The sequence below is a fragment of the Physeter macrocephalus genome, chromosome 18 (assembly GCF_002837175.3).
Source record: "Physeter macrocephalus isolate SW-GA chromosome 18, ASM283717v5, whole genome shotgun sequence".
NCBI lineage: Eukaryota > Metazoa > Chordata > Mammalia > Artiodactyla > Physeteridae > Physeter > Physeter macrocephalus.
Window position 1 is genome coordinate 36103394 of NC_041231.1, and position 11160 is coordinate 36114553.

The following is an 11160-nucleotide window of genomic DNA, read 5'->3' on the forward strand; positions in this document are numbered from 1 at the left end:
GGACGCGCAGGCTCAGCGGCCATGGCTCACGGGCCCAGCCGCTCCGCGGCATGTGGGATCTTCCCGGACCGGGGCACGAACCCGCGTCCCCTGCATCGGCAGGCGGACTCTAAACCACTGAGCCACCAGGGAAGCCCCAATTCCATCTTTTTAAAACTATAACATTTATTCCCTGTCAGAAAGTTCCAATAGGCACAAGTAACAAATGATGTTTTAAAATACATTTTGAATAAATGAAATAATTCATACTTTAGAATGGAAGCTATAAAGTTTTGATTTACCATAGGATAGGCCAAACTGTATTATATACAAATAGCAATATGCTATATGGAACAGAGCATATACGTTAAAGGTTTGAATTCCAGCTCCATCACCTTCTAACATACTGTGTGACCTTGAGCATGTTATTTCACCTCTCTGAGCATCCCTTTAGTTATAAAGGGTTATTTATAAATCCCTATTTATAAATTGGGGATAATATCAGTATGTACCTCTGAGTGTTTGTTGTAAAGGTTAAATGATGTTAAGCATGTAAGGTATTTAGCACAGCATTTGTACATAGTAACTGCTAAACAAATGGCAGCTTTTATTACTAAATTCACAGAATATGCATAAACGTGTAATCACTGTGACTTTCTTCAGTCAGAGAACTGATGCAAGACTTTTCTTTAAGCCTTTTCCTTATAACCTTTCTTAAGCTAAGGTTCTTAAAAATAATTTACCAGTTAATTACTTAAACAGTAAACAGCTGATAGAGATATAAATAAATCAGTAACAGCTGAACTCTAACACATACAGATGTTAAAAATAGCATGCCATTGCCCCATTACACATGAATATTACCATAAATAACCACAACCTGCGCAAAGAAGCAGCTAAATCTCTGTCTCACAGCACAGACTGAAAACCATTTATAAAAAATATGAAACACACATCACAATATGGATCAGGGAATTCCCTAATCAAAGTTATATCAAAAGGAAATTACTATCCTCAGATATATGTAAATACACTCAGAATATATAGCACAGATTAGCAATGTACAGCTCACTTGACAGTGTGAACTAGCTTCTGAATAAATTAAGCAAGTGATATTTAACAGATATCATATAATTCCATTTCTAAACCAGAGCCCTACTATACTCCTGGCACTAAGTGAGTGACAGGGTTGGAAATCCAGTGAAGTCATGGAATAATGCTCACAGAAGCATTAACTCACTCAGTTCAAAACTCAAAATGCTCCTTAGGACACCCAGTAGCACATAAATTACTAGGGCAGGGCAGAGGTTTTCCCATTACACCCTCCTATACTATTTGAATTTTCTGTTTAAAAAAAAAAAAAAAGAGAGAGAAAGAGACATGTATGGGAAGGGGCAAACAAGCATCTAACTCCAAAACTTTCAAGAGACCAAAAAGCTCAGGAAGATGGGCAATTATCAAAGTGGTCAATATCTGTTTGGCAAAGATTAAGAATAGTGATACCTGGCTCTGGCAAAATAAAAATGTGGAGAAACAGCTCTCTCACATACTGGGAAATATACTGGACATACATACACTGGGCATAAGAGTGTAAACTGCTACAACCATTTTGGAAAATGATTCAGCAACACCTATTAAAATTTTAAATGCTTATATTCTTTGAGCAATTCCACATCCAGGAATCTAACCTATAGAAACAATGAAATGCACACATATACAATGACAAATGCATAAGTATGTACCAAAGCAATGTTAATAGAAGTTAAAAACTGGAATACTAATGCCCAGCCAAACTGTCTGATTAAATATCAGACATCATAATTATCAAAAATAATGTAACGATATGGGTACTGAAATTAAAATATATCAAGACATAGTGATCCCTTTTATAAAAAGAATGATAGGGACTTCCCTGGTGGTCCAGTGGTAAAGAATCCGCCTTACAATGCAGGGGATGCGGGTTCGATCCCTGGTTGGGGAACTAAGATCCCACATGCCATGGGGCAACTAAGCCCACGCACCACAGCTACTGAGCTCACGCACCTCAAGGAGAGAGCCCACATGCTACAAACTACAGAGCCCAGGCGCCCTGGAGCCTGTGTGCCACAATTAGAGAGAGAAAACCCGCACGCCACAACTTGAGAGAAGCCCAAGCAGTGCAACAACAGATCCTGCGTGTCTCAACGAAGATCCCATGTGCCGCAACTAAAACCCAACACAGCCAAAAAAAATAAAATAAAATATCCTGAAATTGAGATTCATCTTAAAAAAAAAAAGAATGATATACGCTTATACACCATTAGAAAACAAAAATCTGAAAGAATGTATACAAACTATTCACAGTGCTTATCTTCACAAAAAAGAAATCTTAAAGAGTTAAACTTTAATATTAAAAAAGATACAAAACTTTATTCAATAAGGCTAACAAATCTTCAATTCCGCATTATCATCATCTGATGGAAGAAACTGGAAAGAAGACGAAAAGAAGAAAGAAACAAAACAAAACTCCCAAATAGAAAAATATAACTACACAAAGAGAGAAAAACACAGAAGAACGGAATTTGCCAGGAAAAAAAAAAAAAGAGGTAAACATCAAGGGAGATCAAAGAAGAAAAAAGTTCAATAAATTCAAAAGGGTTAATAAACTAGTCATCTCCTTGACACAAGAACAGACTTCAGAAGTAAACTCACTGACTTATGAAAGGAACTTAAGAGGGTTAACAGCTCACTTGCTCTTTGTTCTTTCAGATTACAGGACTCAGCTCTGAATGTAAGAGCTTTAGCAAACCCACCAGAGTTCTTTATGGGGCGGGGGGTGGGGGAGAGGGGGGAATCAAATCAAGGCATCTGATATAAATGTGGTCTTCAGGATCCCTGCCCTTAAAATAAAACAGTGCTATAAAACTGGAAAAGCATAACATTAACCTTTTATACAACACACACACAAAATGATAATATTTGTACAGCACAAGATTTCCCGACAGACTGGATGTAAAATATGAAAAAAAGGAGTCAAGAAGGATACCAAAGTTTGTGACCCAAGCAACTTAGAAGGATATACAAGTGACCCTTGAACAACACTGGGGTTAGGGACACCAATCCTCCATGCAGTTGAAAACTCCCATATAATTTTTAACTTACAGCTGGCCCTCTGTATCTGCAGTTACATATCCAGGAATTCAACCAACCTCGGATCGCGTAGCACTGTAGTATTTACTACAGAAAAAAATCTGCATATAACTGGACCCATGCAGTTCAAACCCATGTTGTTTAAGGGTCAACTGTAACTGCCCCCACATGAACTGGAAGGGCTGAATGTGGGAAGGTTTTTTATTGAGGTTAGGGAGGTAGCAGGAGTTCAGCTTTGGACATATTAAATTTGAGGTGTATGTTAGATATCAGGTGAAAATGTCAAAAAGGCAGCTGGATATGAACCTAGAGTCCAGGGAAAACGTCTGGGCTTGAGATAAAAATGTGGTTGTCATCAGCATATACAAAGAACTGAAAGTTAAGAGACAGAATGAAATCATTGAGAAAGCAGGTACAGATAGACAAGAGGACCAAGAGGACAGAGTCTTGAAGCAGTCCAAAGTTTATAGGTCAGGGAGATGAAGACCAAGCAGAGGAAATTTCAAAGATGGCCAGTGAAGTAAACTGTTGTGTCCTGGAAGCCACTGTGAATGATGTTTCCAAGAACATGGAAGAGATCAACTATGTCAAATGATGCTGAAAGACCAAGGAAGATTAGGAATAAGAACTGACCAAGGGAAATAACAACCTGGAAGCCACTGATGACCCTGACAAGAATTGTGGATGCAGTGGACAATGAAAGCCTCACCAGAGTGATTCAAGAGAAAATGGATGGAGGGGAATGAGAAAGTGTACATATAGACAAATCTTTTAAGGAGTTCTGCCCTAAAGGGAAGCAAAGAAATGGGCAGTAGCTAGAAAGTAAAGTGGGATCAAGATAATAATTTTTTAAGATGAGAAAAATTACACTGTTTCATATACTAACAAGAATAATCCAGTAAAGAGGAAGGGTGCCTGGCCCAATCCTGAGGATTCAGAAAAGGCTTCTGATGGAACTGTCCCACGCTGAGTCATGAAGGCTGATTGAGAGTGAGTCAGGATGAGAAGGGAGGGGACTGAAACAGCATGAGCAAACAGAGGTGAGAAACAACATAGTGGGGGGATGGCATGTGAAGCACAAGACTGAGAATGACAGGAAGTCATGCTGGAGAGGTGAGAGCAGTCACCAAGCCTTTTAAGATGAATCAAGCAGTACAACCTTTATGATATAGATGATAGGGGACTTGCCACTATAGGGTTTAGATAGGTAAATACTAAGATCAAACTGACATTTCACTCAGGGAGGGAACAGCTTGAGGGGTACTAGACTGAAGGCAGGGAGACCAGTTACAGTTATTGAAATAAAAGAAATAACAAGGTCCTAAACTGGACAGTGTCAGAAGCAGTGAAAGGGGCTTAGTGACAGATCTTAAGTGCTCAGTGTTGAAAGCAGCAGTTTCTAGTATGAGCTACTGAGCAGATGATAAGGCCATTACCTGTATTTGGAAATACTGGGGAGGGGGTGGTGAATGATTCATTTCAATTTGGGGTATATTGTTTTTAGAGTCTCTATAGGACATTCAAGTGAATAAATGTAAGCAGGCAGTGGGTAGAAAACTCAGACCTTAAAGCTCAAGATATTTGAGAGGCATCTGAGTGGTAATTAAAATTATTGTAATATATGAGATGATCCAAAAATAACATTTACAAGTCAAACAATGATTGAACTTTTAGGAACACTAACGCTTTATGGAGAGTTAGTGGAGAATATGCTTGAAGGAATTTCAGACTAAACAGTCAAAAAGCTACAGAAAAAATCAGGAAAAGAAATAAGCAAGAGGCCAGGGAACCAGCCAAGGACTAACACCTTTACCAGTTTAAAAAGAGATAGTGTAGTGACCTGAATACACTGGCAGGGATCAGAAATCAAGTCAAATCACGTAACAGTCTGGACTTTCCAATTCTGTTGTATTAATTTTTCAAAAATTAGTAGAATCTACAGGCCATCTCTTCCTGAGGTCCCTAAGTAGTCAAGCCAATCTGAGTGGAAAAGACTAAAGGTACTAAATACAGTTGCATCACTACCTCTTGTAGAAGAGTATTTACAGTTTTAGTAGAAGAGTATTTGTGGTTGCTCTATACAAAGAAAATTGGTGATGTATTTCTTAAAAAACCAAAAATTGTCAAGTATAATAAAATGAATAGGAAAATTTTTACTTTTTATCATGCCTGACTTCTTGATTGTTACATAATACTTCACCCACGACTTTACATAAACTCAACTAACAATAAATCTCATAGCCTTATATAACAAGGAAAAGTATTTAAGTATGGATGATGTAAAAACCTATAATGCTAGTACTTAGGGAAAAATATTACCAATACAATAAAAATTTGTCAGGAATGGAAAGAATTTTTGACACTGGAAGAAAAAAGATAACTTGAAGATACAGGGGGAAATAAACAGAGCAAGGATCAATTTCTGTTTCTTGATTTTAGCTCTACTTTATAATTTTTTGGCAGACAATTTGTCACACTGAAAAATCACTTACTCTTGGATGGCTGTACTGTACTAACTGGGAGTGACTCATAGTGTTTGGTCCCACCCATACAGAAGAACTCTGCAAAGAACTTTAAAAAAAAGAAAATCAACCAGAAGCGTATTTTCAGATGAGCACCTAACACAAAATCATTAAAGCATAGAAAAGATGTGACAGAATTATTACGTGCTATGAGAAAGTTAAAAGCATTTTCTTGAAGTGGGGTGGGGGTGACTCTCAAGGTGTGACTCATAGGATTAAACAACTGGATCCAGGATTTAGCGAAAGCTGGAAAAGCAGGATCCAGATCACATGCAGCTCTCCAGGCCAGAGAGAAAAAAAGGGGAGTTGGGTTAGTGCCTCCAGAGTTTAGGTGAGTCACAGAGAGAGCAGAGAGAGAAAAGCACGACCAGACTGGACTTCAGCACATGGGAGAGATCTGTAGCTGTTATCTTTTGGTTTATTTCTTCCCTTATTAATTTACTATTAAAACATGTTAATTACATTCAAAGAAGCTAAAACAGAGGTTACCCCAGAATCTTACTACTCCACAGATGTGGACAAGCTCTGCCACATTGCTTTGCACGTGGACTAGACCAAAACACAAAGCTAACGTCACTATCACAACCTTTCTAGCACTACATATTTTGATTTTGCTAATTTAATATAACAACCCTTTTGTAAGATACTTATTTCTGTGGTTACTAGCAAGGATGTCTGTTTGTTTACTATATATATTCATCTTGAACGAACTGACTGCATAGTTCTTTGGTCCACCTACAAAAATCTTGTTGACCTTCTTTTATATTGCAAAGGACATTTTGTGTGTTATATATACTCATTTTTCTGTCATAATGAATGCAAATAATGTTCTATTTCCATTTTTCTCATTTTTCATGGAACCAAAGTAGTTATCAATGTTTATTTAGATATTCATTAATTTTTTTTTTCTTTTTTTGCCTTCACTTGGTTTTAGGCTCTAGCAGTTGCTCATGTACCAATAAATCCTGAAGGGGTTTCCATTATTATACAGTCATACAGCATGTCTTAGAACTTTTCACTTGCCTGATCCAATCATTCCAGTTTAACTCTTTTATATCATTTATTTATGATTCTTCTCAAATGCAGTGCTATCATCCTTTCTTTAAAAGAAACATTTTTTGTGGCTAAGTAATGATATAAAATGTAAGGGGTTCCAAGCAATTCTACACCTAGGTATCTAGCCAAGAGAAATAAACGACACAAAGTACTGTACACAAATGTCCCTAACAGCGCTGTTCATAATAACCAAAAGTTGGAGGCAATCCAAATATCCATCAACCACTGAATAAATAAGATATATCAGCAATAAAGTGAATGAACTATTGATACATTCTATAAAATAGATGAACCTCAAAAACATAATGCTAACGGAAAGAAGCCAGACACAAATGACTGTATATAGTATGATTTTGCTTATTTAAAATTTCTGGAATATGCAAATCTTTAGAGGCAGAAAACAGATCAATGGTTGCCTAAGGCTGCATGTGGGATCAAGGACTGAATGCAAATAGGCACAAGAGAACTTTTGGGGGTGATGAAAATGTTTTATAGCTAGATTATGGTGATGATTACAAAACTACAGATTTACTAAAAACCATTAACTTCAAGTAAACTAAACTTACTTTTATAATGGGTAAATTTTATGGAATGTAAATTCTACTTCAATAAAGCTGTTTTTAAAAGACCAATGAACAGAGGAAGGATGAAAAGAATATATGAATATATACACGCACATAGGAAATAACTTTGTAATATAAAAATTTAAGGGATTCAGCTTGTTACTGATAAAAGTGGCAGAAAGTATTTTAAATAACACTCAGTGTGTTCAAAAGTGACATAAGAGAAACATTTTCACAAGCTGGTCATGGGAGTGTAAACTGGCACAACCTGTCTGGAAAGCAGTTTGGCAAAGTATACGAAGCGAGCTTTAAAAACAATGTCCCCTTTGATTTACTTCTGAGAACTCAGCCTACAGAAGTAATAAAAAACATAAATAAAGATCTAGGTATAAAGATATTCAGCAAAGCAAAATTTATAATAGTTTTAAATGATGGAACCTATGTAAATATTCAACAATGGAAGAACAGTTAAGAAAACTGCAGCCCATCTGTGAATATTCTGCACCCTTTAAAAATATCTGTGTGCCTATGGCCCAGCATAGAGCATGACATCACTGCTGCCACCACCACGACCTACACTCAGGAGGAAGATCCTCTAAGAGGAAGATTCTCACTGTTTCCTGCGGGTCATGGCTAGCAGAGCACTGGTGGCATCCCGTAACTGTGCAAATGATGGTACATTTGAAATGAAGAAATGTGACCTTCATGGGTAGTAAGAGGGCCCTCGTATCACAACAGTGCTCAGTAGTGAAGAGAGACTCAGACTCTACAGGATGATACAGACTGTTTGCCAATGGAACCAAACAGAAAGTTATTCGTGGTTTTTGTTACTTATGTAATGTCAAGAAGTTTGTGGGGGACTTGAGATCGGGATAAAAATCATAGATCATCTCATCACAGCTTACTGGGCTCATGGCTTTAGCTTTACTTGTGGACTTTCTGCCCTAGAAATTTGTAGAGTTTACAGTACAAAGAGAAGGTTGTGCTAAAGGAAAAGTAGGATTAATACACATGTACACTAAGACCTTCTACGGGGATCAGGGCATTGTCAGAGCTCAGGTTCCCCTGAGCACTGGTCTGGCCTGTAAGTACAGTTACCACTCAGTATCCAAGGGGGATTGGTTCTAGGACTCCCATGGATACCAAAATCCTCAGATGCTCAAGTCCCTTATATAAAATAGCACTGTATTTGCATATAACCCTATGCACATCCTCCCATATACTTTAAATCATCTCTAGATTACTCATAATACCTCATACAATGTAAATGCTATGTAAACAGTTGCTGGTGCATGGAAAATTCAATTTTTGCTTTTTGGAACTTTCTGGAATTTTCTTCCCAAAACATTTTCTATCTGCAGTTGGTTGAATCGGTGGATGCAGAGCCCATGGATAGGGAGGGCCAATTGTATAATGGAAAAACTGAGATTTGTTTGACTTTATATTTGAAGCATACAATATGGCAAATTTGTGGAAATGACCATTTATTTTCATCTGTGAGAAAAACCACTGTGGAATGGGAACATCTGTTTAGAGAGTAGCAGCCATCACTGATTACTACAAGGAAGGCAATTTTCTTCCTGGGCTTAGGTCAGATGGAATGGATGCTCTATGTGTCCAGGAGGCAACAAAGATTGCAGCTGCCTATTATAGATCTGTACAGGGGATCATACTGATAGAGCTGCAGACTCAACATTATGAAGGACACAGTATGCATGATCTTGGAGCCAGTTACTATACACAAGAAGAAATACAAGACGTAAGAAGAGTGACCCTATTATGCTTCTCTGAGATAGAATAGCACACAGCAATATTGCCAGTGTTGAAGAATGAAAGGAAACTGATGTTGAAGTGAAGAGAGAAATTGAGAGCACAGTCTAGTTTGCTACAGTTGATCCCAAACCACCTTTAGAAGAGCTAGGCCATCACTTCTATTACAGTGATCCACCTTTTGAAGTTTATGGATCAAGTGAATCATTTAAAGGAAGACTACAGGGACTTCCCTGGTGGTCCAGTGGATAAGACTCCATGTTCCCAGTGCAGGGGGCCCGGGTTTGATCCCTGGTCAGGGAACTAGATCCCACATGCCACAACTAAGAGTCCACGTACCACAACTAAGAGTCTGCATGCCACAACTAAGAGCCTGCATGCCACAGCGAAGATCCCTTGTGGTGCAACTATGACCCGGAGCAGAATGAATGAATAAATAAATAAATAAAGGAACACTGTAAATTTACGATTATGCCTTCAACAGAACATTCAACGGTCAACTTTAAGAAACTTTGTGTTCTCAACTTTAAAAGAAATAAAACCTATCAAACAAACAAACAGTTTGTAAATGTGTTTATGCTACTCTATAAAATTAAGTTTAAAAAGATGGGAGAAAAATTTAATGGGTTCCAGAAGTCCAGTGGTACAGTGAAAAGTACATCTTCTTCCCCATGTCCCACAGTTTCCCAATTTCCCTCCACAGAAGCAAATATGTTACTAGTCTCTTCTATAAGAAAAAATGAAAAATTTAAAAACTGAAACAAATCGACAAACACAAAAGACAATTCACAATGTTTAAAGGAAAAGTTCATAAATTCTTATATTCAGAAGGAAAAATATGGAGGGAGAAATAGAAACACTTTGTAATTAACGTGAACCAAGTAGCAGAAGATATGAAAAATATAGGCTGGGGGAAGCATTGAGTTAAATCCATGGGGAGGATAGAATAAGATACTAGACATGTAGGATAGGAACTCTCTCATATCTATACTTACACAAACAACTCATCCTAAAATAAAATCCAATTCCAAAGTCAGGCAGAGATTTTTCCCTCTTGTGTCAGTGAGTCACAAAGCTGTCTCAAGCTGATTTTACCCATCAAGCCAAAAGACATACCACTCTCTTGTTATGAGGATTATAGCTAGGTATGTTTAATGAACAAGTTATTACAATTAGAGGAAAATACCTTATATTTGTTATAAGTAACAAATTGTATCACTTAACTGTGGCAGTCAAACTACTGCCTTTTGCTTCCTGGCAATGTTAACTCTACTAATTTATTCTCTAACACAGAAATAATGCCCCCATGGTGGGCTGCCTACTGCATTTACTCCATGCAGAAAAGGAGAGAGCTTCTGAAGATCTAAGAATAAGTGTATTAAAATACAAATTTCATCTTCATTTTGACTGCCATTATAAACTGAGGTATCACAGAGTGACTTGTTCACAGACAAAAATTTCCCAAGCAATCGAATAGCTGAGTCACTATTCACCAAAGACTTAATTATCTCATATAGACAGTGAAAGAAAATGATATAATATTGTAAAAGTCATCTATTTTTGTGTCTTTGTTCAGGGTTCCAAAAATGAATTTCAATATGGTTGCTGACTCTGAAAGTGATTTTCACACTCAGATTTACCTCTTAAAACATTTGGGTACATTCTTTTTCTGGGATTAAATTAAATAACATCTATGCATCAATTGAGTTACACCAGAGGTAATGCTCCACCAACTTCTAGCTGAGTTTACAATATAACATTTGCTTTTTCTGAGCTGTAACATTCCCTTGGGCTTTATGCCATTTCTCAAGTTTAAAACTGAAACATCAGTTTAAGAAAAATAGGTACAATCTAACAGCCTATGCAACTTAATTACAGGCAGATTAAGCTGCACACATCAGCTTCAGAACAAAAAGAGTCAGACAAAAAACTAAAAAATCAAATATGAGATTTTTACTGCTGAAATGGTCTATAAAATACTCTCATGGGGCTTCCCTGGTGGCGCAGTGGTTGCGCGTCCGCCTGCCGATGCAGGGGAACCGGGTTCGCGCCCCGGTCCGGGAAGATCCCACATGCCGCGGAGCGGCTGGGCCCGTGAGCCATGGCCGCCGGGCCTGCGCGTCCGGAGCCTGTGCTCCGCA

The 11160-nt window shown here is 37.8% G+C and overlaps 1 protein-coding gene and 1 pseudogene across 50 annotated transcripts in view; one reads left to right on the plus strand and one right to left on the minus strand.

Annotated features, from left to right (window-relative positions):
• Positions 1–11160, minus strand: part of SLMAP (sarcolemma associated protein) — a 144767-nt gene that overhangs the window by 99208 nt on the left and 34399 nt on the right. The window lies entirely within an intron of this gene.
• On the plus strand, positions 7879–9530 carry LOC102988257 (pyruvate dehydrogenase E1 component subunit alpha, somatic form, mitochondrial-like; annotated as a pseudogene).